General features: G+C 35.5%; 1 long non-coding RNA gene across 1 annotated transcript; it reads right to left on the bottom strand.

Moving 5' to 3' along the window:
* Positions 1 to 7292: 7292 nt before the first annotated feature.
* On the bottom strand, positions 7293 to 9299 carry LOC132253195 (uncharacterized). Its single transcript, XR_009464973.1, has 2 exons — positions 8990 to 9299; positions 7293 to 8504 (listed from the first exon to the last, which is right to left on the bottom strand). It is a non-coding gene; the product is annotated as an uncharacterized LOC132253195 (long non-coding RNA).
* Between the last annotated feature and the right edge of the window lie 8041 nt (positions 9300 to 17340).

Here is a 17340-nt window from a genome sequence, read left to right as displayed (position 1 = left end):
AAGATGGAAAAATAGTATCTTAAAGCAAAGCAGTGATATAAGGAAGCATTGAAAATGAAACTAGATTTCTATCAAGGTCTTGTAGCTCCATGGCAACAGAAGTTTGAGCATGCAAAATTTCTTGGTATTATGCAATTGATAGCAATGTTGATTTGGCAATGTGGTCTTCTGAAGAGGTTCTACAGGTTTATAACAAAGCTGACAAAAATATGTAATTATAATATATAAACAATATGGATGAAACTGGACAGTGTTTGGAGCATTGAGGTTAAGGCTATCATGCAATTTAGGAAGATGGCATCTTTTGTAAAAGCAATGAGAATAGGTTTAATTGAGAAATACTTGAATAACAAGAGAAATAAAGAAGTAGAGAAGAAAATAGGAGATAAGAGGGAAGACTATTTAGGGAAAATTTTCAGCTTCCCAAGACAAACAACTTATAAAAAAACAAAACTTATCAAAAAAAAAAAAAAACCCTCATAAAAAACGAACTTAAGGTGTTTGTGAGTTGATTGGTGGTGGGGGGTGTGAGGGTGGAGTTTGGTGGTGTGATCTTCTGTGTGTACAATTGGGCCTTAATCATGGACTTTTGTGTAGCCAATGAAAGGCTTCTAAAACAAGACTAACCTAGTACTAACACGGTACAAATTTCTCCCCCTTCCCCTAACCCCACCCCCCGGGGAAATTTAAAACCTTAATATTTCAATGCTACATTAACTATAACAAAATTACTATAGGAATTGAAATATAATCTACTATGATAACAACTTTTCAGAAACTACTGACATTAACTCCCTATTTCATTACTAGTTAACCTAAGCAATCCCACATGTATGGGAAAATTAAGAGGATATATATTAGATAAAGTGTCTAATAAGGAGGGTATGATCTAAGTCACAGAAATCACATAAGTTCTATCAAAGCTAAAATAAAAGAAAACTAGATGCTAAGCAGAATGGATGAAACCAATCATGAAGCAAATAAGTGTAAAAGGAGAAAACTCACATCTCTTAAATATTTGACCCACTTAGAGCAAAGATTTAAGGAAAGGATTTTTTAAATGTATTTTTTCCAAAAGTTAAACAGTTAAGATTGTTGCAAAGTTGATTCAATTTCATTCTTTCTAGACAATGCAGGGCAATGAAACTATGTTTTCATCCCCCCTAAGGTGCACTAAGGAAGTAGCTATCTTAAATTCAGGTAGGACATAAGCTTCACTAACATAGTACATAAGGTGCATTAAGGTACTTCACAAATGGTTGTACCTAAGGTTCACTAAAGTTGTATCTAAGGTTGTACCTAAGTTGCACTAAGGTTGTACCTAAGGTGCACTAAGGTTATACCTAAGGTACATTAAGGAAGTACCTTTACACCATTAAGGTAGTACCTAAGGTTCCAATTGACTAACCAATCACAACATAATAATGGCATGCTTGTAACTGGAATGCAATTAAAGAAATTTTGTCTTGAGTAGAAAAGTTCTAACAATGTTCATCTTCAAATGATGTTCTCCATCTTTAATGAATGCCAAAGCTAGGTCGTATTAATAGAACTCTATGGGACATGGGCTTAAATAGAAGGAAGGGTTCTGCTCACGGTTTGTCCTCTCTGCACTTTTCACTAAGAGTTGTGATGGAAAGGAAATGGAGATCCAATATAACTAACATGAATCATCAAAACTTACGTTCTTTTCCATGTATGTATGTCCTCACCTCTTCCAATTAGCTAATTATAGGGCAAGGGAACAATCACCAATATTATGCACACATTTATAGTGACATGTAGAAGAAACATATGCTACATATAAAGAACACATTGTCTATAATTGAATAAATTCTTCCTTAACAAGTTATATACTTTTTGCTAAAATGGCATGCTGATGCATTACTAGCATCACCATCATACAACAATCTTAAATAACAACCCATCCATGTCAACAAATAAATGCAAAATAAATTTATATCTTCCCTTCAATCAAATGATTCCAACTACCATGCAAGTGGTAAATCTCTTCCAAGCAAAAATCATGGTCCCATATCTAATGTTGCAAAAGAAGAGTCCAATATATTGATACAAACATATTGGCAAATTATTAGAACAAACTAAACTAGGGTTACAATGAGATTTTTATAAGTAAGAAACAAGGGTGCTAACCAAGTACTCACAAGTCACAAAGTTCACGCTTTAGGGGTGGGGCGGGGTTTGGAACAGGGGGTTGCTCACCATAGCTCAACATCTACAAAAGAAGTTCATTCTCGTAGAAAGTTTTATTTCACTCTCACCTCACATCATAAGACAAGAGAGTCGCTCTCTGGATAGGTAGCCTCCCTTTTTCCAAAAACCAGCACTGCCACCTCAAGAAAAGCTCCACCTATGCCCAAACATCATCTACTGAACCACAAAAATCACAAAACCAAACACCACAGTTCAACAGAAAATGGTTCACTGTCTCATTGTCCTTTATGCACAAAGAAAATATAACATTTCCTTACCATTTGACCATTATAGAGAACCAACAATCTCCAAACCCCTCCCCCTCTCCTTCTCCTCTTTGATGGATCTATAAATAGTAAAACTTCTTCAGACACCACTTGAATAGAGCTATAGTGCACTAGACCTTCTTTCTAGGATAACTACTTCATCTTTACTCCAACATGGTTAAGAGAAACAAACATCTAAAGAGGGCCTTCTTTTTTCAAAAGCCTCCATCTCCACCAATCCATACCCTCAAATAAAACCTCTATACAAATCTATGTCCCAACCCTTACTGCTTTCCAAATCAAATAACATTCACAACCTCATGTGTAATCATAGCCCAACATTGGGGACACTTCTTCAAGTGCATGTTGAGCCAGGCTGCAATGGCGTGAATGCATGTAAAATATTACCATGGATGATGAAAATCTAGTTCATAAGCCTAATTTTAAGAAAACTCTAATTTCAAGCACTATATGGATTAGATAGCACACTATCTCTCATAAATGTGGATTTGGAATAAATCCTAAGTTTAAAACACACATGAAGCCAGGTGCCAGGCATGACAATACATATGTCTTGACATTACATTCCAAGGCTAAAAAAATCAGCAACATTTTACACCAATTTTAGTTTGATTTCACATGTACACACATAACCAATAATAAATTTAAATATTTACTAGCTCTGTGTGAGTGAAAAAAAAAAAAAAACAAAAACAAGAAATTGAGTGGGTAGCACACATACAACGGTTACGGTTACATACACACACAAAACCTTTAAAAATTTAGAGGCGAATAAAAAGACATGTATGTATGGGAGCTGGGGAAGAAACAAAAACTGAATGGCACTTAAGACGACTGTTACTTTTAGCTAAAGGGAGTTCATTTTTTATTTTTTATTTTCAAGAAACCGAATCAAATAACCCATAAGAATCAATTCTTTTCTTTTCCATGATTTTCTCTGCAACCAAACACACAATTATCTTAACAAAAGCATTAAAATAACACCAAACCTGAAAATTCTTGCCATGCAAAGCAAAATCTGGATGCAAAAATTAGTCAAACCAAAGAAAATATTTCAAAATTATTAAACCCTTGTTTGGCTGAAAACATAGAGAAATGAATTATTATTATTTTTTTCAAAAAAACTAGACTCTAAACCAAAAACTTCCATTTCTTATATATTCCCCGGCTTTTCTCTAGAACCAAACCAGAAACCCAAAAAAAAAATCCCATTCTCACCAAACAAAACTGATGGTTCCAAATCTGAGTATTTGAAAACAAGGAAACAAGATCCACCAAACAAAAAACTTGTGGAACATTGATATTTGATGTGTAGATTGGTGGGGGTTAACAGTTTAACAGTTGTGAAAGGATGGATGAGGAAAAGCAAAGATGAAACCAACAAGCACATGCATACATGTTTGACATGATTACACACATTTGTTAATGGTTATAAAATGTTGATCATGCATGCTACTAAACGTTTAATTCAAGGTTTTTAAGGGTATGCTTAGGATGGTTATAAACTTTCCTACTGAGTTGTGAACTCACTCTATCCCTTCCACCTTTAAATGCAAGTCAGAAGACCTATGCAGGAAATAATGCTTGAGCAATGCTTTACTGTGATTGGATGCTATTTGCTCGCATTGAAAGTCTTTTGAGGCCTTGCCTTTTGTATCAAAGACTGAATCTTTTTGTAGGAATGATGTAATATATATATTTGTCAGGTATACTTGTAGTATGGGCTACCCGTAGTGAACAATGGGGTTTTGGTATATGTAAATTAATGTAGTACAAGTTTTTTTGTGAAACAAAACATATTATGTTAACATTATCACAAAGTTTAATACAGGATGTACTCTTTATAACAGGTTTTGTGTATCCTCTTTTTGAACAAATTCAAGTAGGAACTCAACATTTTAATATTTGTATCCCCATATTTTTTTAGAGCACTTATACTATATTTGAGTATCAATTGTTTAGTTTGAAGAATAACAAAAACCGGGGTGTGACATAAACCAACTAAGAATGAAAATGAATAGAACTATGAATGGCATTCCAATGATGAGCAATCTAGGGAACAAATGACTATGTTTAGGCAGAACCTAGGATGACATCTTGATTATGGGTGAAGGATGAGGGATACCCTAAACAAACTTAAGGAAGTGGGATGCCCTAAACGATGCCCTTAATAAACATAATCAAAGGAAACCTCAAAACAAAGTCAATGAAGGGGGATGCTCTAAGCAAATTCGAGTAAGTAGGATACCCTTAAAAAGCCAATGGAAGAAGAACGTTGTAAATAAACATTAAGAAGGGGGATTCACTAATAAGACTCATAGAAAGGGCATGCCACAAAGAAACTCAACCAAAGGGGGAGTTTGCGCTAAACAAACTGTTGGATGGGGATGCCCTACTACACTAAAGGAAGTGGGAATTTGCTAAGTAATCCCTAGGAAAAACGGTATGCCCTAAAGAATTGAAGGAAGTTGATTGGTTTAAACAAACTCTAGGAAAGGGAATGAATTAAAAATCTCCATGAAGATGGATGAACTAAGAAACTGAAGGAAGGGTGATGGACTAAAGTAAATCAAGGTAGTTTGATAGCCCAATGAAAAGGAATGTCCTAAAAAAATAAAGGAATGTAAATACCCTAATAACACTCGAGGAAAGCGGATGCCCTAAATAAACTCAATGAAGGGGAATACTCTAAACAAAGTTAAGGAAGGGGACGCCCAAAAACAACTCAAGGAAGGATGATGTCCTGAACATACTCAAGGAATAGGGCATACCCTTAAACAAACTCATAGGATGATGTCCTAATTATGAGAAACCAAAGGAACATACGAATAAGCTTAGATAGTTCACAATGATGGGAAACCAAAGGAATGAACAATGAACATAGGCCAAACCTAGGATTGCATCCAAATGTTTGGAACCCAAAGGAACTAAGAACAAACCTAGATAGAAACACATCACAATGATGAGACACATAACAAACAACAAACTAGGCTTAGGTAGAGCCTAGGATGGTATGCAGATGATCGGACACAAAACTAGAGGAATGTCCTACTACACTAAAGGAAGTGGGAGTCTACTAAGTAATCCCTAGGAAAAAGGGTATGCCCTAAAAGAATTGAAGGAAGTTGGTTGTGTCTAAACAAACTCTAGGAAATTGAATGAATTAAAAATCTCCATGAAGATGGATGACTTAAGAAACTGAAGGAAGGGTGATGGACTAAAGTAAATCAAGGTAGTTTGATAGCCCAATGAAGAGGAATGTGAATACCCTAATAACACTCGAGGAAAGAGGATGCCTTAAATAAACTTAATGAAGGGGAATACCCTAAACAAACTTATGGAAGGGGATGCCCGAAAACAACTCAAGAAAGGAGGATGTCCTGAACATACTCAAGGAATAGGGCATATCCTTAAACAAACTCAAGAAAGGGGGATGTGCTAAACATACTTAAGGATGTGGGCATAACCTAAACAAACGAAAGGAATAGGAATTCTAAAAAGAAACTATGGGATGGGAAGGAGGAGATGCCTTAGTAACATTGAAGAAAAGGGAATGGTCTAACCATAGATAAGGAAGGTGGATGCCATTAATTAACTGAATGAAGGGGGATGTCTTAAACAAAATAATGGAAAAAGATGCCTTAATAAGACTTGATGAAATCACATTCCCTAAATGAACTCAAGGAAGGTCCACGCATTAAAGAAAATCAAAAGATGAGGTTGCCCTAAATAAACTCAACGATGGAGGATGACCTAAACAAACTCAAAAAAAGGTGTTGCCACTAGGAAACTCATGGATGGGGGAATGCACTAATAAGACTCAAGGATGGGGATTGCCTTAAGCATAATCAAATGAGGAGGGTTGCCACAAGTAACTCTAAGAATCGGGTTACCCTAAACAAACTCTAGGAAGGGGGATGCACTAAAAAAATTCTCAAGGAAGAGGGCACAAACACTAAACAATCTCAAGGAATAGATATTCTATATAGAAACTAAGAGATAGTGGGACGTCTTCATAAGGCTCAAGGAAGGGGGATGCCCTAAACAAAGATATGGAAGGAGAATGTTGTAAACAAACTCAAAGAAGGGGATCTGCTAACAAGACTCAATAAAGGGGGATGCACTAAAGAAACTCAAAGAAAGGGGATTCTCTAAACAAACTCTTGGAAACGGAATGAATTACAAAATCTCCATGAAAAAGAATGACCTAAGAAACTAAAGCAAGGGTGACGCCCTAATGTAACTCAAGGGAGTGGGATGGCCTAAAGAAACGTAAGGAACATGGGTGCACAAAACAAACTAAAGGAATGGGGGATGCCCTAATAAAACTTGAGGAAAGTGGATGCCATAAACAAACTCTGAGAAGGGAAATGCCCTAAACAAACTCAACAAAAGGAGATGTGCCAAAAAAAAAAAAAAACTCAAGAAAGGGAGGGGCTTAACAAACTCCAAGAGGTAGATGCGCTATGAATCTTAATGAAGTGGGATTGCACTAAATCAACTCTTGGAAGGGGGATCCTTTACACAAACACTAGGATGGGGGAACGAATTAAACAATCTTCATGAAAAAAGACTAAGAAACTCAAGGAAGGTGAAGCCCTAAAGTAACTCAAGGGAAAGGGGTGCCCTAAGAAACTCAAGGAACAGGGATGCCCTAAACAAACTAATGGAAGGGAGATTCCTTAATAACAGCTTAGGAAGGGAGATGCTGTCACACCCCAATTTTTTTTTTCTTATTATTATTATTATTTATTCTTCAACTAAACAATTGATACTCAAATACAGTATAAGTGCTCTCAAAAACTTAAATGTTGAGTTCCTACTTGAATTTGTTCAAAAAGAGGATATGGAAAACCTGTTATAAGGAGTACATCCTGTATTAAACATTGTGACTATTAAGTTAACAAAATATGTTTTGTTTCACAAAAGAAACTTGTACAACATTCATTTACATATACCAAACCCCATTGTTTACTACGGGTAGCCCATACTACAAGTGTATCTAACAAATATATACATTACATCATTCCAACAAAAGGTGTAGTCTTGATACAAAAGGCATGGCCTCAAAAGACTTTCAATATGAGCAAACAACATCCAATCACAGTAAAGCATTGCTCAAGCATTCTTTCCTGCATAGGTCTTCTGACCTGCATCTATAGGTGGAAGGAATAGGGTGAGTTCACAACTCAGTAGGAAAGTTTATAACCATCCTAAGTATACCCTTAAAAACCTTGAATTAAACGTTTAATAACATGCATGATAAACATTTCATAACAATTAACAAATGTGTAATCATGTCAAACATGTATGCATGTGTTTGTTGGTTTCATCATTGCTTTTCCCCATCCATCCTTTCACAACTGATAATTTGCTGACTCCCAACAATCTACACAGCAGATATCAATGCTCCACAAGATACTCGATCAATATAATAATGACTATTCTGGGACATCACCCAAGGGCAAGTCATACCCCGTGTCTTTTGGGACTCATACCCAAGGGCAGGACCAACCCCGTGTCTTTAGGGACTAAAACCCAGGGGCAGGACCAACCCCATACACCCACATCGGAGTGTCTTCCTCGAGGGCTTTAGGGACTTTCACCCAAGGACCCACGGTCCCACATAAACAATATATCAAATGATAAGGCCTGTAGCATCACATAAGCACTTCGCCACCAATAAATTCTCTGAATATGATCTGTGATAATTCCATATCCTTCTTGCAATGCAATCACACCATAAACCATTTCGACAACACAAAACCAAGAATCTTCATACCAATATACGTTCCAACATCATGGTAACATTTCAATGCAATAAACCGAGATGCAATGACACTTTAAAAGATTTTATGAAATCATTGAAATAACATAAAATTCCAACAAATAATTCAAGGAAATAAATCAGATACACCATAGAATAGCATAAAATTCCCTACCTTACACCGACTTCCTTTTTGTGTTTCTTCTAAGTAGGCGATCTTTGCCTATTACGAGGAACTGAAATGAAACAACATAATTTAGGTTTCCTAACCATGAAAATTTATATAGTTTATTGTTGTAAATTTTTAATTCTCACGTTCTCTAATCTATATCCTACATGTTTACAGATCAAATTAGAATTGAATTAAACAATATTTGCAATGCATATTAATTTCCCTAATTAATTACCAAACACTAATTCTTTTGATTTTCTTAAAGCCTAACCTATTAACAAATCCCAAGTGTCCAAATAACCCAATTCATCACATGTTTACTAATCTATTTTTCAATCAAACCAAATTAAACAAAGATTTATGCTGATCTTACCATTAATAAAATACTTAACTGAAAATACTTTAATCTTTAATTAATTGTGATTTTTAACTAAAACAGGTTTATAGCTAATTATACTCAACTTTTACACAATTTTTACCATTAATTCTATTCAACATGCCATTAGGAACCAAAATAAACGAAAATTACAAAATTAAACACTTGCTTACCTCAAATCTACACTTTCTCTCTCTAGTTTCTCTCTCTAACCCAAGTTGCTGCAGGTGAAATGGAGCAAAACGAGCTGCAGCCCCCCTTATAAAGGGTCTCCAAGCACCCAAGCATGAGGTGGCAGCCCACATGGCTGCCACCAATCCACCCAAGTAGGAGGTGGCATTCCACTAACCTTAATTTTCAAATATTGCACTTTAGTCCTTCAAGTTATAAAAAAATAAAACCCATAATTGCCCATTAGTCCTTTAGGTTTTCATAACCCTAATTAGTCCCTAAGAACCTAATAAGCATGCTTAGGTCATTAACTAATCCCACATAACCTTAATCAAAGTTTAATTCATAATTAAACATGATTAGCACTAAACTAGTTTTAACATCTAATTAAGCAAGCTTAAAGTTAAGTACTAAAATAGTCATTAGTACTAGGTGTTACAGATGCCCTAGTAACAACCAATGAAGGGGGATTCCCTAAACATACTCAAGGATGGGGAATGCCTTAAACAAACTAAAGTAAGGCGGATCCCATAAACAAAGTCAGGGAAGGGAGATGCCACACACAAGCTCAAGGAAGTGGGATGCCATAAACTAAGTCAATGAAGGGGAATGCCTTTATAAGACTTGAGTATCGGAGATGTCCTAAGCAAACTGGAGAAAGGAAGATGTAATACCTAGCACTAATGAATTAAATACGCAATAATGATTATCTTAGTACTTAACTTTAAACGTGCTTAATTAGATGTTAAAACTAGTTTAGTGTTAATTATGAATTAAACTTTGATTAAGGTTAAGTGGGATTAGTTAATGACTTAAGCATGTTTATTAAGTTCTTAGGGGCTGATTATAGTTACGAAAACCTAAAGGACTAATGGGCAATTATGGGTTTAATTTTTGATAACTTGAAGGCCTAAAGTGCAAATTTGGGAAGTTGGAGTTAGTGGCAACCATGTGGCCTTGCACCATTTTACCTGCAGCAGCTTGGGTTAGAGAGAGAAAGTCTAGATTTGAGGTAAGCAAGTTGTTTAATTTAGTAATTTCGGTTTATTTTGGTTCCTAATGGTATGTTGAAACAAATTCATGGTAAAATTTGTGTAAAAGTTGAGTGTAATTAGCTATAAACATGATTTAGTTAAAAATCACAAATAATTAAGGATTAAAGTATTTTAGCTTAAATATTTTATTAATGGTAAGATCAGCATAAATCTTTGTTTAATTAAAAAATAGATTAGTAAACATGTGATTAATTAGGTTATTTGGATACTTGGGATTGGTTAATAGGTTAGGCTTTAAGAAAATGAAAACAATTAGTGTTTGGTAATTAATTAGGGAATATTAAATATGCATTGTAAATATTGTTTAATTCAATTCAAATTTGATTTGAAAACCTGAAGGCATGTATATTAGAGAATATTAGAATTAAAATTTAGCAACAGTAAATTGTATAAATTTTCATCGTTAGGAAGTCTAAATTATGTGTTTCATTTTAGTTCCTTGTAATAGGTAAAGATCGCTTACATAGAAGAATCATAGAAGGAAAGTCCATGTAAGGTAGGGAATTTTATGTTATCCCATGGTGGATCTGATTTCTTTCCTTGAAACATTTATTAGAAATTTCATGTCATTTCTCTGATTTCATAAAATGTTTTAATGTGTCATTGCATCTTGGTTTCTTGTGTTGAAATGATACATTGAGATTGGAACGCATATTGGTATGAAGATTCATGGTTCTATGTGGTGGAAATGGTTCATGGTGTGTTTGCAGAGCAAGAAGGATATGGAATAATCACAAATGATATTCAGAGAATTGATTGGTGGAAAGTGTTTATGTGATACCACAGGCATTATCTTTTGATATATTGTTTATGTGGGACCGTGGGTCCTTGGGTGAAAGTCCCTAAAGCCCTCAAGGAAGACACTCCAATGTGGGTGTATGGGGTTGGCCCTGCCCCTGGGTTTTAGTCCCTAAAGACATAGGGTTGGTCCTGCCCCTAGGTTTTAGTCCCTAAGGACATGGGGTTGGTCTTGCCCTTGGGTGATGTCCCAGAATAGTTATTATTATATTGATCGAGTATCTTGTGGAGCATTGATACCTGATGTATAGGTTGGTGGGGGTGAGCAGTTTATCAATTGTGAAAGGATGGATGAGGAAAAGCAAAGATGAAACCAGTAAACACATGCATACATGTTTGACATGATTACATATTTGTTAATGGTTATAAAATGTTTATCATTCATGCTATTACATATTTATTTCAATGTTTTTAAGGGTATGTTTAGGATGGTTATAAACTTTCCTACTGAGTTGTGAACTCACCCTATCCCTTCCACCTTTAGATGCAGGTAAGAAGACCTCTGCAGGAAATAATGCTTGAGCATTTCTTTATTGTGATTGAATGTTGTTTGCTCGCATTGAAAGTGTTTTGAGGCTTTGCCTTAGTATTAAAGACTGAATCTTTTTTTAAGAATGATGTTTAAGGCAACCTTATCTTTTGTGTTTCTTTAATGCATGGAGCTTCCTTGAGTTCATTTAGGGAATGTGATTTCATCGAGTCTTATTAAGGCATCTTTTTACATTATTATGTTTAAAACATCCCCCTTCATTAAGTTAATTTATGGCATCCACCTTCCTTATCTATGTTTAGATCATCCCCTTTTCTTCAATGTTATTAAGGTATCTCCTCCTCCCCATCCCATAGTTTCTTTGTAGAATTCCTATTCCTTGCATTTGTTTAGGTTATGCAGACATCCTTGAGTATGTTTAGCACATCCCCCTTTCTTGAGTATGTTCAGGACATCCTCTTTCTTGAGGTTTTTTATGGCATCCCCTTCCTTAAGTTTGTTTAGGGTATTCCTCTTCATTGAGTTTATTTAGGGCATCCTCTTCCCTCAAGTGTTATTAGGGTATTCCCATTCCTCTATTATTTTAGGACATTCATGTTCATTGTGCTATCAAACTACCTTGATTTACCTTAGTCCATCACCCTTCCTTTAGTTTCTTAGCTCATCCATCTTCATGGAGATTTTTAATTCATTCCCTTTCCTAGAGTATGTTTAGACCAAACAACGTCCTTCAATTCTTTTAGGGCATACACTTTCCTAGGCATATTACTTAGTAGATTCCCACTTCCTTTAGTGTAGTAGGGCATCCCCATCCATTAGTTTGTTTCGCGCAACTCCATTTCTTGAGGTTTTTTAGCACAATCGCTTTTGTTGGGATTGGGCATCCCCCATTGGTAGAGTTTTATTAGTGAATTCCCCTTCTTAATGTTCATTTACGACGTTCTTCTTCCATTGGCTTTTTAAGGGCATCCTGAATTTGCTTAGGGCATCCCCTTTCATTGACTTTTTTTTCAAGAATTCCCTTCATTATGTTTATTAAGGGCATCATTTAGGGCATCCCACTTCCTTAAAGTTTGTTTAGGGTATCCCTCGTCTGTCACCCCATATTCAGGATGTCATCCTAGGTTCTATCTAAACATAATCATTTGTTCCCAAGATTGCTCATCATTGGAACGCCATTCATAGTTTTATTCATTTTCATTCTTATTTTATTTAGTTTCACATCATTGAGATGTAATCCTAGGTTCTATCTAAGCTAATTCGTTTGTTCTTTTGATTGCTCATCATTGAACCAGAATTCTTGGTTCTATCTCTGTTCATTCTTAGTTCCTTTAGTTACTCATCATTGGGTTAGTATCCTAGTTTTAATCTAAGTTTATTTGTTTGTTCCTTTGATTTCTCATCACTTCATCATCCTAGGTTCCATTTATATCCAATTTGAGTTAATTTTGTGCCCGATCGTCTACATACCATCCTAGGTTCTACCTAAGCTTAGTTTGTTGTTTGTTATGTTTATCATCATTGTGATGTCATCCAAGTTTGTACCTAAGCTTAGTTCCTTTGGGTTCCAAACATTTGGATGCAATCCTAGGTACGACCTATGTTTATTGTTCGTTCCTTTGGTTTCCCATCATTTTGAACTACCTAAGCTTATTCGTATGTTCCTTTGGTTTCTCATAATTAGGACGCCATCCTATGAGTTTGTTTAAGGGTATGCCCTATTCCTTGAGTATGTTTTAGGACATCCTTCTTCCTTGAGTATTTCGGGCATCCCCTTCCTTGAGTTTGTTTAGGGTATTTCACTTCATTTAGTTTATTTAGGGAATCCTCTTTCCTCAAGTGTTATTAGGCTATTCACATTCCTCTATTTTTTTTAGGACATTCCTGTTCATTGGGCTATCAAACTACGTTGATTTACTTTAGTGCATCACCTTTCCTTTAGTTTCTTAGGTCATCCAACTTCATGGAGATTTTTAATTCATACCCTTTCCTAGAGTTTGTTTAGACCAACCAACTACCTTCAATTCTTTTAGGGCATACCCTTTCCTAGGGATTACTTTAGCATACTCCCACTTCCTTTAGTGTAGTAGGGCATCCCCATCCAGTAGTTTGTTTAGCGCGACTCCATTTCTTGAGGTTTTTTAGCTTTTGTAGGGATTGGGCATCCCCCTTGGTAGAGTTTGTTTGTGGCATGCCCTTTCTATGAGTCTTATTAGTGAATCCCCCTTCTTAATGTTCATTTATGACATTCTTCTTCCATTGGCTTTTTAAGGGCATCCCGCTTACTCAAATTTTCTTAGAGCATCCCCCCTTCCTTGACTTTGTTTAGGGCATCCCATTTCCTTTAGTGTGTTTAGGGTATCCCTCATCCCTAGGGCATCCGACTTCCTTAAGTTTGTTACTATCCTAGTTTTAATATAAGTTTATTCATTTGTTCCTCTGATTTCTCATCATTAGGACGTCATCCTAGGTTCTATCTATATCGAATTTGAGTTAATTTTATGTTTGATCGTCTACATACCATCCTAGGTTCTACCTAAGCTTAGTTGGTTGTTTGTTATATTTCTCATCATTGTGATGTGATCCTAGTTTCTATCTAGGTTTGTTCTTAGTTCCTTTGAGTTCCAAACATTTGGATGCAATCCTAGGTTCGGCCTATGTTCATTGTTCGTTCCTTTGGTTTCCCGTCATTATGAACTATCTAAGCTTATTCATATGTTCCTTTGGTTTCTCATAATTAGGACGCCATCCTATGAGTTTGTTTAAGGGTATGCCCTATTCCTTGAGTATGTTCAAGACATCCTTCTTCCTTGAGTTCTTTTCGGGCATCCCCTTCCTTAAGTTTATTTAGGGTATTGCCCTTCATTGAGTTTATTTAGGGCATCCTCTTTCCTGGAGTGTTATTAGGCTATTCACATTCCTCTATTTTTTTTTGGACATTCCTGTTCATTGGGCTATCAAACTACCTTGATTTACCTTAGTCCATCAACCTCCCTTCAGTTTCTTAGGTCAACCATCTTCATGAAGATTTTTAATTCATTCCCTTTCCTAGAGTTTGTTTAGACCAAACAACTTCCTTCAATTCTTTTAGGGCATACACTTTCCTAGGCATTACTTAGAACACTCCCACTTCCTTTAGTGTAGTAGGGCATCCCCATCCAGTAATTTGTTTCGCGCAACTACATTTCTTGAGGTTTTTTAGCACAACCGCTTTTGTTGGGATTGGGCATCCCCCTTTGGTAGAGTTTGTTTGTGGAATGCCCTTTCTATGAGTTTTATTAGTGAATTCCCCTTCTTAATGTTCATTTATGACCTTCTTCCATTGGCTTTTTATGGGCATCTCGCTTACTCGAATTTGCTTAGAGCATCCCCCTTCCTTGACTTCCTTAAGTTTGTTTAGGGTATCCCTTGTCCTTCACCCCATAATGAGGATGTCATCCTAGGTTCTATCTAAACATAATCATTTGTTCTTGGGATTGCTCATCATTGGAATGCCATTCATAGTTCTATTCATTTTCATTCTTAGTTTGTATAGTTTCACATTATTGAGATGCCATCCTAGGTTCTATCTAAGCTTATTCATTTGTTCTTTTGATTGCAAATCATTGGACCATAATTCTTTGTTCTATCTCTGTTCATTCTTAGTTCCTTTAGTTACCTGTCATTGGGTTACTATCCTAGTTTTAATCTAAGTTTATTCGTTTGTTCCTCTTATTTCTCATCACGAGGACGTCATCCTAGGTAGACCTAAGCTTAGTTGTTTGTTTGTTATGTTTCTCATCTTTGTGATGTCATCCTAGTTTCTATTTTGGTTTGTTCTTTGTCCCTTTGGGTTCCAAAGATTTGGATGCGATTCCTAGGTTCGGCCTATGTTCATTGTTTGTTCCTTTGGTTTGGAACATCATTGTGAACTATCTAAGCTTATTCGTATGTTCCTTTGGTTTCTCATAATTAGGACGCCTTCCTAGGTTCTATCATTGGTCATTCTAATTTCCTAAGGTTTTCCATCAATGGGATTCCATTCTAGTTTCCATTTCAGCTTATTTCTTTGTTGTTTTTGTTTCTCATCATTGAGGGTACAATGAGTTCAAAATCTATTCAGCTTCAAACCAAGCAATCCATTTTGGAAATATTGCTAGTGCGATGTCTAGATGTTTCAGCATATTATACTAGAAGTAAGGTTCTTCAAGTTTTGAGGAACTATTTTGACAACATTTTGTTTTAATTTGCATGCAAATGAGGTTGTTGTAGTTGCAGCAGGGAGGTTGGAGGATAAGAATGCAATGGTAAGAAAATCTGCATTGAATTTATTTTTCATGATGTTGCAGCATAACTCTTTTGGGCCACAACTTTATACAGCTTTTTTTTTCGAGTAGCCTTAGAGTAGTAGAAGAAGTTGAGTGACCTTCCACCAATTGATGTATATGGAGTCATGTGTCTGAAGGAGGCTATTTCTGGTGCTTCTACTGAGAAGAACTTGATTGGCCGCCATACACCTTTCCAATCAAAGCTGTATAGAAATTAAATTGTATTCTAATGTTAAATGAATATTGTAAGTAATTTTCTTCCAGATATCTTTGGAAAATAGGTTTCCAGTAGGTTTAGGTGGAGTCTCAGGTGTTCTTTATGCTATTATTTCAATTATATTTTCATTCTATCATGTCAAGTTTTTACACGTATTCGTTATAAGATATAATGTGAGGTCTCCTTGCTTTTCTTTTAACATTGTGTATGCTTGAACTCGTTTTATTTCCTAATATACTCATATTGGAAACATACTTCATTGAGAATTTTAGGTTAGATGTAATTTTTCATTGTCCTTTAGAAAGGTGAAAATATTATTATTATTATTTGCCATAGTGATATTTCATTTTTTTTAAATTCTGCTTAGGTACACATTGGTGTCTTGGACATTCATGCACACATAGATGCAATATCATTGGCTATATCCAAAAGGTTTTTGTCGTAATTCTTCTTGTCAAAAAAATCATTCTCAATTTGCTTTCTAGCCAGTCGAAAACTACATTCATTATTTAAGCAAGATACTATAAATCTCTACCATTTGATTTTATACACTTCCTTTGATTTGATCTCCCATAAGGGTATACTTCTTGTTGTATTAGCACGTTTTTAAAGAACAAGGAGATTGTCACTGTATTCTAGTCATTCTGGTACTAGTTGTTGCTGTAACAACATGTGGGATATCTGAAGGTGCTTTTGATTTTGATTTCTCAAATAGCTTTATTTCTTCGTTTGTCTTGTAATATTTTCAAGGGGGTGTCACTTTGTTTGATGAAAAAGTTTCAAACCAACTTGTATGTACTTTGTGACGTGGTTTTTGGTTACTATCGAGACTTATCTTCGGTTGTAGACGTTAGACAATGGGAAAATATATTTCATATTGCTTTTCTCATCTAGCATTCACCCACAAGGGTGTTAAAATGCTCATGGAATCAATCAAGAAACATATGAGCATGCCCTATCTGAAGATTCTATGATGGACTATTTCCAAAACATGATTGGCAAGGTATTAATTTTTTGTTCTTGCTTTACCACATTGGCAATAAATCTTTAACAATGTGTTTTTTTTTGCACTAACTAAAACCAGAGTCGGAGGTTCACAAAACTAGAGTTGAAGTCTTGTATTTAGAAGTTTTAGAGGAAGCTTAATGAATTCCACATGGAACAAGAGGTTACTATAATAAATGCCTAAGTACATAAACAGAAAGTTGGCAGCTTGGAAAGTTTTATGGTTTCCAAGACCAGTGCAAAAGAATTTCAAGAAGCAAATATTGTTGAAGGTAGAAGCATTAATCCTTTGCTCGACTCCATATTCTCTATGATTCTTTGTAGTTGCTTGATCTGTTCCTTGTGCCTTATTGAAATTTTTTAGCAAGCTATCTCCCCATCTGTCAAACCTCTTTTTTTTTTCCAAACTAAACAATTGATACTCAAATACAATATAATTCCTTTCAAAGATATGGGGATACAAAAATTTAAATGCTGAGTC

The sequence above is a fragment of the Vitis vinifera genome, chromosome 18, assembly GCF_030704535.1.
Source record: "Vitis vinifera cultivar Pinot Noir 40024 chromosome 18, ASM3070453v1".
Taxonomy (NCBI): domain Eukaryota; kingdom Viridiplantae; phylum Streptophyta; class Magnoliopsida; order Vitales; family Vitaceae; genus Vitis; species Vitis vinifera.
The sequence above is the reverse complement of the archived record's forward strand: the minus strand, read 5'-3'. Positions and strand labels throughout refer to the sequence as shown.